Source organism: Symsagittifera roscoffensis, chromosome 2, assembly GCF_963678635.1.
Source record: "Symsagittifera roscoffensis chromosome 2, txSymRosc1.1, whole genome shotgun sequence".
Classification (NCBI taxonomy): Eukaryota; Metazoa; Xenacoelomorpha; order Acoela; family Convolutidae; genus Symsagittifera; species Symsagittifera roscoffensis.
This window is the reverse complement of record NC_087063.1, coordinates 65,384,977-65,402,690: the sequence shown is the minus strand read 5'-3', so window position 1 is coordinate 65,402,690 and position 17,714 is coordinate 65,384,977. Positions and strand designations below refer to the sequence as shown.

The 17,714-nt window shown below is 33.4% G+C and overlaps 3 protein-coding genes across 3 annotated transcripts in view; 1 reads left to right on the top strand and 2 right to left on the bottom strand.

Annotated features, from left to right (window-relative positions):
• Positions 1–17,714, top strand: part of LOC134840173 (very long chain fatty acid elongase 2-like) — a 392,967-nt gene that overhangs the window by 147,493 nt on the left and 227,760 nt on the right. The window lies entirely within an intron of this gene.
• The window catches only part of LOC134840172 (ribose-phosphate pyrophosphokinase 1-like), a 355,756-nt gene that overhangs the window by 219,101 nt on the left and 118,941 nt on the right, over positions 1–17,714 (bottom strand). The gene's annotated exons all lie outside the window — the stretch shown is intronic.
• The window catches only part of LOC134840168 (T-complex protein 1 subunit alpha-like), a 168,081-nt gene that overhangs the window by 31,432 nt on the left and 118,935 nt on the right, over positions 1–17,714 (bottom strand). The window lies entirely within an intron of this gene.

Below are 17,714 nucleotides of genomic sequence, written 5' to 3'. Positions count from 1 at the left end.
AATTGCAAGTATTGATGATTATAGTAAGATCCCATGTACTTGAACCCGATCTCAGGAATTGAATTGTTCTTTATTCAATTGTTTTTTTAAATTTTTAATTTTGGAACATTTCTAAAGTCCCAAATTTTCTTTGTAATGCCTGCTTTAAACCAAAACGAGAAAGTCAAATGCGAGAAATGCAGCGATGAATACAGGAGATCTGATGCTGCGAGACATCGAAAGAGATTTGAAAAGCAGGATGAACCAAAGTGTCCAAACTGTCATTTTTATACGAAGAGATGAACTACCATACTGTCAAGAAGCACGCTCAACCAAATTCTTAGCAGTCGAGGGTTTGTTCTTCTTGTGAACAATATTCCCAAGTTATTACTCTCTGCAACAACGTCGGAGAAAGGAACATGGAGCTAAGTAACCAAAACTTAGTGATACAGTGGCCGAATTGAACAAGATTGTGGAAAAAGAAGGAGAAGATGAAGAAAAACTGAAGGAGGAACTTAGTGCTTGTCAACATATTCTGTTGGATACGGAGATGAAGAATGGGAGACATAAGGTATTTAACCTCCAAATTTCCAAATTGGATACCGAAGTTATCAATGAGAAACTTGAAGAAGTCTTCTACCTGCAAAATCTCTTTTTATCTCTGTCTCAGAAAACGTTTATAAAAAAATCTTTGTCACCCAAGACTACTGTGTATCTAACCATTCATCATTCCGACCAGTGAAAAAAAAGCAAATTCATTTAATATTAGCCGGATCATCGCTCGATCAAATTTTACAAAGATTAGGTAAATATCATTTCACTTATCAAATTGTTGACTGTATACATATTTTATACAAATACAGGTTTTATTCCGAGATTGTTTCATCAAGAGGTGAAGTTTTCAAATAAGTGAATCGGGCAGTCGAACACAACTTGAATTGTAGAATACCGGAAGAATTAGCTTGTTTTGCAAATAAACGCCTGCTGCGAAAAAAATTCAAACGACATTATCTCAGGACTGCTCAGAAGCTTGCGTCCACTCAGACTCTTGGATCAGCTTTTTTGGAAAGGTTTTGTAAAGTTCAAAACTCAAAGTATGAGACTGACTTGTTGAAAATTATTGATTGTTTCATTGATGGCTATGGTACTGTAAATAGTGAGCGTGTCAATTTTTCTATTAGGAATTTAATATTTGTTTATGAAAACATTGTTAAAAATGATTTTGTTTGAGATCAAAAGTTTTTTCAACAATTAAATTCGTAAATTTAACAGATGTGCAGAAACTAATTCAGAGTTTTTTCGCTAGATGCAATTTTTGATTTGATTTTGTGAACAAAGTTGCAAAAATTTATTTAAAATTTTTCTACAAGATACAAAGATTGTTTTGATTTTTTAAACAAATTTGCAAAAATTTTCATAAACTTTTTGCGTTAGATGCAAGATAAAAGTTTTTTTTGTGTTTTTGTTAGAAAAATGCAAAAATCTCACTTATTTATTCTCAAGCATGAGCGAAAAAAGCAAAAGTTTATTGTAAAAAACATATTTATTAATTGCTGAAAGCTTTTCGTTTTTGATGAGTAACCTTTCTATTCAATTGGTACTTTAAGTTTCTAATTTTGGAACAAATATAAAGTCCCAATTTTCTTAAATAATGCCTGCTCTAAACCGAATTGAGAAATTTAAGTGCGAGAAATGCGGTGATGAATACAGGAGATCTGATGCTGCGAGACATCGAAAAAGATGTGAAAAGCAGGAGGAACATAATTGTCCAAATTGTTATTTTTATACAAAGAGCAAAGAGGAGATGAACGACCATACTGTCAAAAAGCATGCTCAACCAAGTTCTAAGCAGTCGACGGTTTTTCATGCCTGTGAACAGGAGTTCCCAAGTTACTACTCTCTCCAACAACATCGGACAAAGGAACACGAAGCTAAGCAACGAAAACCTAGTAATACGGTGGTCGACTTGAACAAGATTGTGGAGGAAGAAGTGGAAGATGAGGAAAAACTGAAGGAGGAACTTAGTGCTTGTCAACATTTTTTGGTAGATACGGAGATGGAAAATGGGAGACATAAAGTATTTAACTTCCAAATTTCCAAGCTGGAAACCAAAGTTATTAATGAGAAACTTGAAGAAGTCTTCAACATGCAAAATCTTTTTTTATCTCTGTCTCAGAAAACTTTTATGAAAAACTCATTGTCACCCAAGACTACTGTGTATCTAAGCATTCATCTTTCTGCCAAGTAGAAATTTGCAAATTTCACTTAGTATCAACTGGATCATCTCTCGATTAAATTTTGCAAAGATTAGAAAAATATCATTTCGCTTACCAAATTGTTGACTGTATTTATACTTTATACAATTACAGAATTTTTTCTAATGTTGTTTCATCAGGAGGTGAAGTTTTCAACCAATTGAATCGTGCAGTCGAACACAACTTGAAATGTAGAATACCGGAAAAATTATCCACTGTTGCAAAGGAACGCCAGCTGCAACAAAAAATCAAAAGACAATATCTCAGTTCTGCTCAGAAGCTTACGTCCACTCAGACTTTTGGATCAGCTTTTTTGGAAAGGATTCGAAAGGTCCAAAACTCAAAGTATGAGACTGATTTGTTGAAAAATGTTGATTGTTTCATTGATGATTATGGTACTGTAAATAGTGAGTGTGTCAATTTGTCTAATATTAATTGAATATTTGCTTAAAGAAAACTAAAGTTTTTTCAACGAAAAAATTTATAATTTCCAATACGTGTGTAAAAGATAACTCAAAGTTTTTTCGCAAGATGCAATTTTTAATTTGATTTTTTCAAGAAATTTGAAAAAATTTATTTAAGCTTTGATACAAGATGCAAAAATTGCTTCATTTTTTTATTGTAAAAAACTTGTTAAATAATTGCTGAAATTTTTTTTGTTTTTGATGACTCTAAGTGCTATTACCTATTTAAATACATTGTTTGGTTGATGTTTTTGAACAGCATACATGCAAAAAATAAGTTTTTTAATGATCAAAATTAGAACGAAGAAATTTATAAACTTTATTTTTCAACAGTGCATGAAAATTTTGTTAAATTTTTCTTGAAAATGCAAAAAAATTTAATGAAAGTTTTCTTAATTTGCCAGATTTGCTTTGATTGTTTTAACAAATGTACCAAAAGTTTATATATTAAAAAATTTTGCATCGTGCAAACTGTTTTTTTGAGTTTTTATCATGTTTGAAAAATTGTGATGATTTTTTCTCATGTGTGCAAAAAATTTTGTGAAGTTTTTTTACAAGATGATAAAGTTGGTTTAGTTTTTAGCCATCTTTAAAACAAAACTTTGCAAATGTTTTTACCAATTGCATAATTTGTTCGATTTTTAAGAAAGTTTTTAAAACAAATTTTCAAAAAACTTTGACTTTGCAATTTTTTAAACAAATTTTTCTTTGATTTTTTACTTTATCTTTTTATTCCTATCTCTTCAAAATAAAATTACTAGATGCAAAGAAATTAAGTTACAAAACACAAGACAACAATCAAATTATTTACAAACCGAGCAGCTGAGTTCTCAAAGTTTTGAAAGTTCTCAATGGAGCACAAAGCTGGTCTTGCCTCCATCACCGGTAGTTGTCTAGGTGGTTCGCTGACTGCAGTTCTTGGCTCAGAGAAAACGTCATCCCCTTTGATGGTAATTGGCTTTTCCACAAATCACTTTTCCCAAGGAAAGAGGAAATCGTCGAATGGTTGAGCCACATATGTAGAGTCAGGATCTTCGGAGTACTTCATTCCCACATGCTCAGCCACTTCCTTCATCATTTGCATTTCTCCAAGTTGGTTCTTTGTCTTGGGTACTTGCATCATATGATGCTCGTTGCAATCTCTTCGCATCACCTCCACCATGTGCCAGATTTGGATTGGGATGTCCATTCGAGCCAAAAATACTCCCTAGACTGTTTCTCGCACTTGAATTGGTACTAGATCAGGAAAAAACTCTACAGAGTAAAAACAAGATTTACAGTTGAGAGGGAGGTAGTTGATGGAAATTAAAATGAAATTAACGCTTTTAGAGCTGAGAGAGAAGATTGTTGAGGGTGGTTAAGTGGAAAAAAAAAGATTTTTATTTACAAGAGAGGGGTACCTTCAACTCGAATGTGTGGGTTTAACCAATCAGAATTAGTTTTCTTTGTTTGGATTGTAGTCGTGGCCAATCAGACTTTAGCTACTTTTCATGGAGCTCTTGGACAAAAGTTGTGTCCAATCGGAAACAAAGCTCCATTTTGGGTACTTTTACACCTTGTTGTTTCCAAACACAAAAATGTTCAGTTTTGTTTTAGTTGTCGTATCCAATCAGACAAATTTTTACCTTTCAAGGACTTAAATTTTCCAAATAAGTAAAAGTATACACAAAAGCAATTGCAAAAATAAATGACCAAAAGTTGTTTGCTGTAAAAATAAGAATTATTGCCGATATTAGTAACAAAGAAGGAAAATTATTAAAAGTAGCATCTCTGCAATTTTTCTCTTCAAGTTTGTTGAATTTTTTGTCTGTAATTAATGAGAAATTGTTGATTTATGATCAGATAGTCAAGGTCTTTGACTTTGATGTAAATTTGAGAAGATAGCTCGAAATGGATCAATTTTTCAAAGCAAATCTCTGGAATCTTTATTCCAAAATCCTTATTTGAAAAATTTATAAAAAAATGAAGAACTGAAAAGTTTGCTGGGGAGTTTTGACAAGTTTGTGATGTGGGTAAGGAATAAAAAAGAGTCTCTGAAATATTATCGTACGGCTGTTTTTTTAACTTCAAATTTTCTAAAATAAATGAAACTTCTTTTCTAGTCTGGTGTAACTCAGCAGGAAGTATATAGCTTTGATACGCAATATTTGGATCAAAAGTAAACACTTTGATTGAATACGTTTCCCTGAAGAGACCTTTACTTAGTCGGAGAACTCTATTTGGACAACATAATCGCAAAATTGTGAAAAAAGTAAGAATCTACATCTATTTTATCAAAAAAGAAATCAGAGGGATTTTTAAGTTTTTTTATTGTATAGTAACTCGAAGAAGTTCAAATATTTTTAATTTCAAAAATGATTATAATTCATCCAAAGTTATGTCTAGAAATTGCTTAGTTCTGATTGGTTGATAATTTTTCTGGAAAATTTTATTTTTTCTGAACGAATGACGTGAGCGCTGACGTCATTACCATAAAAGGAAAATTGCGTGGGTAGTGACGTCATTTCTACTTATAGAATGACGTCATTACCATAAAAGTAAAAAAGCTAGGGCGGGGACGTCAAATCTATTCAAATAATGATGTCATGACCATAAAAAGATAATTCCGTGGGCGATGATGTCTGTGTTAGTCTAAACAAGCTTATTTTATTGGGTTAAAACACTCATTTTGTTTGCCAATCAGAAACATTCAATTGAATTTTACTTCAAATTTTACAATTCGTTACTTCACGAAAAGAAAAAAGTAAGTTATTTATTCAATTGGTACTTTGAGTTTTTAATTTTGGAACATTTCTTAACTCCCTTTTTTCTTAGACAATGCCTGCTCCAAGTCGAAATGAGAAAGTCAAGTACGAGAAATGCGATGATGAATACAGGAGATCTGATGCTGCGAAACATCGAAAGAGATGTGAAAAGCAGGAGGAACATAAGTGTCCAAACTGTCATTTTCATTCAAAGAGCAAAGAGGAGATGGACAACCATACTGCCAATAAGCATGCCCAATCAAGTTCTAAGCGGTCGATGGTTTGTTCTTCTTGTGAACAAGAGCTCCCAACTTACTACTCTCTCCAACAACATCGGAGCTAAGCAACGAAAACCTAGTGATACGGTGGCCGACTTGAACAAGATTTTGGAGGAAGAAAGGGAAGATGGTGAAAAACTGAAGGGAGAACTTAGTGCTTGTTAACATTTTCTGGCGGATACGGAGATAGAAAATGGGAGAAATAAGGTATTTAACTTCCAAATGTCCAATTTGGATACCAAAGTTATCAATTAAAAACTTGAAGATTTCTTCAACAAGCTCAATTCTGCTGCCAAAAATAAACAATGCTCTGATTTTTGTTCTTCGAAACATTGAAAATGGTAAAAATTGATACTTCTACGCCCATGAAAACAATACTTTGTTTGAAAAATCCCATTTGCTATGTACTAAAGCAGACTTGATAACAATCCAAGGAAAAGTGGAAAAATTTGATAATGTGGAGCAATGTACCCAAGAACGTCAAAACACAAAATGGAGGTTCAAGTTGATCACAAATGTGACAATTTTTGCTGGTTTGCTAAAAAAATTTCGAATGGGATGTCCGGACCCTGTCCTACCCTAACTTTTACTAAGACTTACGGAAGTGAACTATTTTTTATCAAACAAAAAAAGGAACCATACAAAGATCATTTGTGTCTTTTCCGCGCATTGGCCATGTACATGAATGGACACAATGATCTCGACTCTCATACTTCTAGATAGTTTACAGAATTCATTACAAAGTCTGATCCTGATTCTAAATGTTTTCATGGAGTTCCGGTAGAAGACTTAACTGTTGTCGAGGAAATTGTGCAAAGCAACAACTTTATATACGATTTCGACATCCATGAAGGAGAATATGTAGGAGAACTAGCTCGACGAAGTCTTGGAAGATTTGACAAAACAGTCATATTACTGAGATTTAACAATCTTATCATTCATACAAATGATTTTGATTCTTTCTTCAAGTGCTTCCGGTGTCCTAGATGTGATACTTTTTTCAAAATATTTAAGTTTCTGAAAAAACACCTTGTGAGATGCAAGGACCGAGTGAGAAATATTTACCCGAAAAACGTCTATGAGCTAGAAGGATTCATTCTTCCAGTTTCTGAAAATACGCTTTTCAAGAATCTAGCAATTTTCGACTTTGAGTCGATTTGTATTCCTACAGAAGAACTGAAAGAGACAGAAACTACTACATGGATCGAAAAACATGTTGCAATTTCAGTATCATTATCATCGAATCTGACTGATGAACCCATCTTTTTGTACAACAACGATCTACAGAACTTGATAATCGATTTTGTTACCAAGCTCGAGTTGTTGGCTGAACAAAGTAAGCTTGAGTTGAGAATAAATTTAGGGATAGCGAAGTAGCTGTCAATGAAAGAATGGAAAGGACCTTTGATCAGCTAAACGAACGTGGTAAAAATTCTTCAAGTAACCAATTTGAGTACGAAGACGAATGCATTGAAGACTCAGAAGGAGCAGATATGTCAACACAATTCTTGCGATTTCAAAAAAATTAGCTCATCGATTTGAAACAACATCCATAGAGATATGTAAATACTTTTCCTGTTTTTGGATTTAATAGCGGTAGATATGATTTGAATTTGATCAAGTCATTCTTAATTCCTTATTTGATTGGCGATAAAGGACAAGAAACATCAGTCATCAGAAAGCGAACGACTTCATATCTTTCAAGTTTGGGGATGTACAATTTCTCGACATAATGAAGTTTCTGGTTGATGCAACTACTCTGGACTTCTTTTAAAAAGCCTATAAAGGTAGCGAAACGAAAGAATCATTTCCCCATGAGTGGTTTGATAACCCAGAAAAACTTGACTTTCCCTAGTTGCCACCGTATGAAGCCTTTTTCAGCAAACTTAGAAAAAACAATCCTCTAGACAAATACTTCCTTGATTACGAGAAGCTGAAAAAGAGCAGGCTTGACGAACAACAAGCACTGAAAAAGCTTCAAATCAGGACTTTGCCTCCATCTGGTCTGGATAAATAAAATTACTTGCAAGAGACTTGGCAGAAAAACGGAATAACAGTTTTCAAAGACTTTTTGCAGTGGTGCAATAACAAGGATCTTGTTCCAACCCTGGAAGCAATGCAAAAAATGAATCAGTTTTATCTTAACAAGGGAATTGATATGTTAAAACTTGGATTTACACTTCCAAATCTAGCAAACCTATGTCTACATAAATCTACAAATTACAGATTTTATCCATTTTGAGAAAATGATAAATATTTGTGTAAGAAAATTCGAGAATACATGACCGGTGGATCTTGATTTGTTTTCACTCGAAAAATTGTAGTTGATGAAACATTCATCAAAAATTCATCAAATATATATAAATCGATTGTTGTTTGAATTGATGCAAGCCAGCTCTACCCCTTCTCAATGTGGCAAGATATGCCCACAGGTTTGTACACGAGATGGGAGATTGACGCCAATATACAGAAGTTTAAAGCTAGACATAATCGAAATCGCAACTTTGAGAATGTGGTCGTGTCTTTTAATCAAGAAACAAGACCAGTATGTAAAATTGAAAGCTTTTTTACATCTGGAAAACAGAAAAAAAACAGCGACTGTTTAAAAGTGGACGGTTATTGTGATCACAGTAAGACAGTGTTTGCAGCAATGGGATGTTACTACCACTTCTGCTCTTGTCAAGAAGCTCGTCCCTCCTTAACAGATCAGGATATTGAGCGGGGAAACAAGAAGAGAGAGATGGATGATATGAGACGGGAATACATAAAAGACATAGGATACAAATGAGAAGAAATGTAGAAGAGTGTGACTGGTGGGAAAGTTTCAAAATCAAAGACAAAATCAAAAATTGCGTCAGAACCCACTTTCCCATTAAAGATTTCTTTCTACAATCTCTCTAATGGCAAAAATAAAAGATTGATTTCTTTTTGGTTAGGTTCCGTGCGATTGTGAGTCTGCAGAAAGTGTTCCAGTGTTCCAATTGATTGCAGTGTTCCAGATGAGCTAAAATCAAAATTTGCCAACTTTCCTCTAAATTTCAAAAACGCCGAAGTTGGAAAAAATGATATTGGAGACTACATGAAAAACAATGCAATCTAGAACGAAATATTAAAACATACCCAGAGAATGCTGATCTCTAGTTTCAAGCTAGAAATGGGAACAGTTATAACTCCTCTGTCCAACATTTGTTTGGAACTTGGCTTGCAGTGCACCAAAATTTACCGTTTAGTTCAGTATGCTCCACGAAAATGTTTCAAAACTTTTGTTCAATCAGTGGTTGATGGGAGAAGAGAAGGAAAAGAAAACCCTCTATCAGGAGTTGTAGCATAAACAATCAAACTTTTGGGTAATTCCTCTTTTGGATATCAGATCATGGATAGATCTAGGCATTCAATCACAAAATATCTGAACGATGAAAAAACTCATAAGGCAAAAAAAGAACCACTGTTTAAAGACTGAACACAGTTGAGAAAGACGTATGTGAGGTCGAATTGCTGAAATCCACCATTGAACACAGAGAAACCATCATTGTTGGATTTTTCATACAGCAGTATGCAAAACTGAGAATTTGGGAGCTCTACTATTTTTTCTTTGAAAAATTTTGTGATGATAACAAAATTTAAGAGTTACAGATGAACACGGGATTGCTTTACTAAGTTCTTGCGGAAGAAAATTTGTACGGCTGTATCCAACCAGATAAGAGAGCTGCTTCGGAATAAATGAGAGAAATTGAAAGCAGATACTCCTTCAAGGCGGATGCAAAATATAATTTTTCCCCTCGAACGGGTTGCAGTACGCATAAAAAGCATGATAAACGGGAGCCGGGACTTTTTGAAGAAGAGTTTGGATGAACAGAAATGCACTGTTTGTGCAGCAAGGCATATTGCTGCTATGACAACAAGTCCGATAAGTTCAAATTTAGCAGCAAAGGATTCGGTAAACGGGTCCTAGAAGGTTTTGGAGACGTTCCCATGTCAAAATACAGGAGAGTGCTTGATGAAGTAATTCACCTTACATCTACTAGCAAAGGATTCAAAACTAAAAATCATATGCTTGCTACATATGAACAGACAAAGAAAGGACTTAGTTATTTTTATCCAAGTTCAAGATGATGGAATTCATAGAAAACCATTGAACTTATAAGAAAAGATGCAATGTAATAAGTTTATAACAAGTGATGCAATGTATTAAAGTTTTGTATGAAGCAGTATTATGTTGGTGTTTTATAAAAAATGTGAGGTAAAATTCAAATACGATGCAGTGATGTATATACTTTCTTTGTAGTTTCATTTTTTTTCGCAAAATTCTGACTTTTCTCGAAGTTTTAGTAGGTTTCAAAACAGATTCAGGTAGTTGTTTCAAGAAAAAAGATTATCTAATAAGATATTTAATAGGTCGAATTGTAATAAAACCTCTGAAAATTTTTGAAAATTTTCTTTTTTAAAAAAAAAAATTCTAAGTTTTTGCCCAAAATCTCTTACCATTGAATTACCATGCACCATAAAGATAAATAAAAAACCTTCATTCCACAATTTAAATGAAATTAACCAAGGATATTCAACAATTAGATAACGCGCACCAAAATTTTTTTCGAAAAAACTAGACATTTTCCACACAAAAATCCAAAAAAGTTTAGTTTTTCCTACCATCACACAAACCATGAAACCCCATTGGTATTCATTATCTTAATACTTCGTAGACTGTAAACCCAATCTCAATACATAGCATCGCTGACCGGAAATCTATAACGTATCTTAATACATAGGGTCAGCCAAGCCCCCCCCCACTACTTAACCTCCAACATCTACTACTGTTGTTCAATGCATCACCCAGTGGTAAGGATGATGTTAGGCAAAAGAATAATTATTTTGCAACACACTTCATCAAACCAGCCTGCTGAGTATTGTTGTCAAATTAATGTGTTTTAAAATCTTTGTCAAAATGTTTGACAGAAAAAAAACAATTGACTATCTGATTCCCCTTTTAAACTGAAATCACTAGCACCCAGGGCTGCTCGCTTCAATGTCCAATTTTTGAGCTGAACATAAAATCCGGAAAACAACCACATATTTCAAAAAGCTCCAAAAAATCAGATAGTTGTGACGGAAAAATGCATGCCTGAAATATTTAATTTTGTTAGTTGAATCCTGCATTTTTGGTCTTTTTTTTCCTGTTTACAAAACTATGTATATTTAGAGCTGTGAAAAACGTCAGAAAACAATTTTCGTCACCCGAAACAAATTCGTCGACCAATTTGATTTTCCTGATGAAAGATGTAATTTTTACAACGTAGCCAACTGACCGTTGGAAAAAAATTGAACGCAAAGAAATTAATAAAAATTATGTTTCGAAAAAAATCTCAACTTTTTGCAAAGGTGCAATAATAAGGATCTTGTTCCAACCCTGGAAGCAATCCAAAAAATGAATCAGTTTTATCATAACAAGGCAATTGATATGTTGAAACTTGGAATAACACTTCCAAATCTAGCAAACAAATGTCTACATAAATCTACAAATTACAGATTTTATCCATTTTGTGAAATTGATAAAGATTTGTGTGAAAAAATTCGAGAATACGTGACCGTCGGACCTTCGTTTGTTTTCACTCGAAACGTTTTATTTGATGAAACAATCATCAGAAAATTATTGAATATATGTAAATCGATTGATGGAATTGATGCAAGCCAGCTCTACTCTTCTCAATGTGTCAATATATGCCCACAGGTTTGTACACGAGATGGGAGTTTGACGCCGATATGCAGAATTTTGAAGCTAGACATAATCGAGCTCACAACTTTGAGACCATTGTTATGTTTTTTAACCAGGAAACAAGACCAGTATGTAAAACTGAAAGCTTTTTTACGTCTGGAAAACAGAAGAAAAATCGACTGTTTTAATGTGGACGGTTATTGCGATCACCCTAAGACAGTGTTTGCAGCAATGAGATGGTACTACCACTTCTACTCTTTTGAAGAAGCTCGTCCTTCCGTAACAGATCAGGATATTGAGCGGGGAAACAAGAAGAGAGAGATGGATGATATGAGACGTGAATCTATAAAAGAGATAGGATACAAAGTTGAAGAAATGTGGAAGAGTGTGACTGGTGAAAAAGTTTCAAAATCAATGACAAAATCGAAAATCACGTCAGAGCCCATTTTCCCTATAAAAGACTTCTTTCTACAGACTCACTAATGGCTAAAATAAAAGATTGATCTCTTTCTGGTTAGGTTCAGTGCGATTTAGTTGTTTCAGATGAGCTAAAATCAAAATTTGCCAAATTTTATCCAAATTTCAAAAACGCCGAAGTTGGAAAAAATGATATTGGAGACTACATGAAAAACAATGCAATCTAGAACGAAATTTTAAAACATACCCAGAGAATGCTGATATCTAGTTTCAAGCTAGAAATGGGAACAGTTATAACTCCTCTGTCCAACATTTGTTTGGAACTTGGCTTGCAGTGCACCAAAATTTACCGTTTAGTTCAGTATACTTCACGAAAATAATTCACAATTTTTGTTCAATTTGCGGTTGATGGGAGAAGAGAAGGAAAAGAAAACCTTCTATCAGGAGTTGTAGCAGAAACAATGAAACTTTTGAGAAACTCCTCTTATGGATATCAGATCATGGATAGATCTAGGCATACAATCACAAAACATCTGAACGATGAAAAAGCTCACAAAGCATTTAATGAACCACTGTCTAAAGACTGAACACAGTTGAGAAAGACGTAAATGAGGTCCAATTGCTGAAATCCACCATTGAACACAGAGAAACCATCATTGTTGGATTTTTCATACAGCAGTATGCAAAACTGAGAATGTTGGAGCTCTTTATATATTTTTTGAAAAACAATGTGATGTAAACAAACTTTAAGAGTTACAGATGGACATAGGATTGCTTTACTTAGCTCTTGCGGAAGAAAATTTTTACGACTTTATCCAACCAGATAAGAGAGCTGCTGGGGAATAAATGAGAGAAATTGAAAGCAGATACTCTTTCAAGGCGAATGAAAAACCTAACTTTTCCCTCGAACGGGTTGCAGTACGCATAAGAAGCATGATAAACGGGAGCCGGGACTTTTTGAAGAAGAATTTAGATGTACAGAAATGCTCGGTTTGTGTAGCAAGACATATTGCTGCAATGACAACAAGTCCGATAAGTTCAAACTTAGCAGCAAAGGATTAGATAAACGGGTCCAAGAAGATTCTGGAGACGGTCCCATGTCAAAATTCAGGAGAATGCTTGATGAAAAAATTAACCTTACATCTACCTGTAGAGGATTCAAAACAATAAATCATATGGTTGCTACATATGAACAGACAAAGAAAGGACGTAGTTATTTTTATCCAAGTTCAAGATGATGGAATTCATAGAAAACCATTGAACTTATAAGAACCTATGCAATGTGATAAGTTTATAACAAGTGATGCAATGTATTAAAGTTTTGCATGAAGCAATATTTTGTTGGTGTTTTATAATAAAGTTGAGGTAAAATTCAAATACGATGCAGTGATGTATATACTTTCTTTGTAATTTAATTTTTTTTTTTGCAAAATTTTGACTTTTTTTGAAGTTTCAGTAGGTTTCAGAACAGATTCAGGTAGTTGTTTCAAGAAAAAAGATTATCTATTAAGATAGTTAATAGGTCGAATTGTAACAAAGCTTCTAAAACTTTTTTTTCCTTTTTTATGATAAAGTTTTTGCCCAAAACCTCTTACCATTGAATTACCATGCACCATAAAACTAAGTAAAGAAAACCTTCATTCCAATATTTACATGGAACTAACTAATGATATTCATTAATTAGAAAACGCGCGCCAAAATTTTTGCGAAGAACTAGACGTTTTCCACACAAAAATCGAAAAGTTTAGTTTTTCTTACTATCACACAAACCATGAAACCTTACCATTGGTATTCCTTATCTTAATGCTTTGTAAACTCTAAACCCAATCTTCATACATAGCAAGGCTGACCGGAAATCTAAAACGTATCTTACTACATAGGGTCAGCCATGCCCCCCCCCCCCACCACTTAACCTCCAACATCTACTACTGTTGTTCAATGCATCACCCAGTGGTAAGGATGATGTTAGGCAAAAGAATAATTATTTTGCAACACACTTCATCAAACCAGCCTGCTGAGTATTGTTGTCAAATTAATGTGTTTTTAAATCTTTGTCAAAATGTTTGACAGAAAAAAAACAATTGACTATCTGATTCCCCTTTTAAACTGAAATCACTAGCACCCAGGGCTGCTCGCTTCAATGTCCAATTTTTGAGCTGAACATAAAATCCGGAAAACAACCACATATTTCAAAAAGCTCCAAAAAATCAGATAGTTGTGACGGAAAAATGCATGCCTGAAATATTTAATTTTGTTAGTTGAATCCTGCATTTTTGGTCTTTTTTTTCCTGTTTACAAAACTCTGTATATTTAGAGCTGTGAAAAACGTCAGAAAACCATTTTCGTCACCCGAAACAAATTCGTCGACCAATTTGATTTTCCTGATGAAAGATGTAATTTTTACAACGTAGCCAACTGACCGTTGGAAAAAAAAAACGAACGCAAAGACAACAATAAAAATTATGTTACGAACTTTTTATATTCAGAGGAAACAAGGGTTTTTAAACTTTTTGAATTTCTAGAATCTTAAATGTCTATCCTTTTTCTTTTAAAAAAAAACACAATTCAAAACTAAGTCGAAAATTAAGTTAATTTTCCGCATGGAAATCTGAAAGTTGATTTCGATTTTCGAAACAAGAAGTCGAATACGAAACTAGAAGTCGACATACAATTTAATTTTTTTTGCGAAGTTCGTCTCTTTTCTATCAAAAAAATGGGCATAGTTTTTGAAAAATCAAGCCGCGTAAAAGCAAACTTGAGCTTGACTATTTTTGTAAACCTTTTATGAAAGAAAACGAAAAGAGAAATCATCATGATCTGTATAAGAGTATGGACTACGTTCATCGACTCTTAAAAAATGGCCTTGAAGCTCTTTAAATTTATGAACATTTTATAAAAGACACTTTTTTGATAAAATTAACCTAAATTGAGCCAAATAGCTCAATTGAAACGCGTTTTGTGACCTTCTCTTTTTTACTGTTTGTTAATTGATTTTGCTTTGTTTGAAGTTATTTAGACAAAATCGAAGGTCAAACTGCAAAAAATTAAAATTGAGCTTTAATTTTTTCCTGAAACTTGAGCGGAAGATTTTTTATTTATGCTTAAGGCGACGTTTTATAACTGTTATTAAAACAAAATCTACGATAGACAATTTGATGATCGGCTGATTTTCGATAATATTAAACCAATTTGAAAAAAAAACCCGATCATCAGGTAACTTTTTCATTTCGTTGGAAATGCTGATAATTTGAGTCCTGTGAGTTAGGTTAGTAAAAAAGAAGGTTCGTACTAAAACATTAGCTGATAGGTAGCGTAAACAGCAGAAGTGTTAAATTGATTAAAAAAACATAGTCGACACATGTTTTTTTATGAATTTAACACTTCTACTGATAACGCTAGCTAGCAGCTAATGTTTTAGTACGAAACTTCTTTTTTTTCTTATCTAACTTACAAATAAAAGTGTTCATCAAAAGTATTTTTTTGTTGTGCCTTCTTGCTGTTATCACAATATATAGCGAGTCCGAGAAGTCGCCGACTTTTTACTAATTCGAGGCCTGTTTCTTCTTTGTCTTATTGCGCTTTCTAGAACTTTAGATCTTTTCGGTCGTGTTTTCGCTAGTGCTGGAGTTTGCATCTTCTTTCCAAAAAAAAGGAAATCAAACTAAGCTAAGGAGAAAACAGTTTTCAAACAGCAAAAAATCTTTAATAGAGCTTGAACAAACTGAAATACTTTTTCCAGAAGAAAAAAAATCATCACAACCTATACAAGAGTCTGGACTACGCTTATTGACTATTTATTATCCATCGAAATTTTGAAAGAAGACGAAATTCATATAAAATACATTGCTAGCAGACTAGCAGAAAGTCGGAAAGAATTCATGAACGCAACAAAACAGAAAAAATTACTGACTTGTTTGTTGAAAAAGTTTCAGTTTTTGAATTTCCAAAACAATTATATGGTGTTATAGCTGTTTGAATTTCAAGAACAATTTTGAATTGGCACGAACTAGATATTAAACACGTTTTTTGTGACCTTCAAAGTTTTGCTGCTCTATAGTGCTGTTCTAATTTGATATCAACAAATGAAAAGACAGGAACTTAAACTAAAAAAACAGTCAAAACTAATTTTTGCGTTAACAAAAGAAATCAAAACTTAAAGCGAACTTCTTTTTAGCAAGATTTTTTTCCCAAAAAAATCACCATTAATTATAAAAAAAGTGTTCACAACGATCTTGATTGAAATTAAACCTGACCGAAGTTATCAAAGTTCAACAACAAACCTCATCTGGGAAACGTAAAGTTTTAGCCAACAATTTTTTTTTCATACAGACATCAATAAAAAGGCAATCTCGTACTCATCATTATCATCAGTAATAGCGGATTTATAAAAGATTTGAACATCTTAGAGTGAACTCCAACGCCCAAAAAAATTTCCTTTTTGAACTTCTGCCAATGAAAAGAGCAGTTGAAATTTATAAATTTCAAATTGGATTCTGGAACCTGATCTAAACTACATTTTATTATTGGATAAATTAGATATTTTACCACTGTAAAATATTTAATATTAACCAATCCTAATCCATCCAACTAACAACCCACTTATTTGTAAGTGCTCAAATTACTTAAAATTTCAGCACCAGATAGATTTGAATTTAACTTAGAAATTACTTACCTCTCCAAGAGAACTTCAGCAGTCGCAATAAGCCAGTATACTCTAGATCTATTGAGCCTAGCAGAGACTAGTTAAACACCCTGAGACTAGTAGAAGTAAGAGTAAGATTAGGATCGGTATTAGACTAAGGAGTTGCACGAATTTATCCGGCCGAAAATAAGATAGCGTGACGAGCAGACGGTGTACCCTATCCGAAATTACTCTATGAGTTAACCTCAAGGATATAACTCATCTGGTGCGACCATAAGTCTCGAATAAGACCTTAATGACTTAGAATTAATCAAATATAGATTAGAAAATAGACAAAACATTTTCAAAATGTTACTCGACAATAACTTAATTGAAATGTCTCTACGACTCAATAGATCAGAGCCGCTATTCCGCACAATACGAGAACTACCCGGTATTGGAAGAACTACCCGGTATTGGACAAGAGACGACATACGACTACGTAGAAACTTACCATTTAGTTTCATGGTTGTACGGCAAAAGCCAACACAAACTTTTATATTTAGAATCTTATCAGCAATGAATTTAGATTTTCATTTGCAAACATAAAACCTTTGAAGCAAACCTTCCAAGATTATTCCAGACGCTAAACAATTTTACTAGTGTACAATAACGATTGATAAAAAGATCTCAGATCGTTCTCTCAACTTCTGTAGTATTATATAAAACATATTTGAAAAATATTCCTTGAAATCAAAAATTAAAAATTAGTAGCATGACAATAAATTGTTAGTAATTATAAATCATCCTCTTGTTCCAGCTTCATCGCCTAAACATAACAGCAATCATAAGCCAACTAACATCATTAAAAACTAAAACCTTTTCTCAAATAAATTTAAACAATTTTAAAACTTAATTTTACTTAGTCTTAAACCAGATCATCAAGGCTTATCCTTGGATCAAAAAGAACAATTTTGTTCTCCCCCACCCACTTATCAAGTGTCTAACGACCTGAAACATCGATTCACTGTCCAACCTTTTCAAAAGACCCAGGACTAATGGAAATTTTTAATGACACTAACCATTCAAATTAGGCTAAACAGTGAAGAACGTCGGTTATTCATCCTTCACTTGAACCCTCCTCTTACCAGACCCAGGATAGATCTTAGACTTAGTAAGTTTAAAATAGTATCTAACGAATTACTTGCGTTCTAATTATGCAAGAACCTTGTGGATCGATTTACTA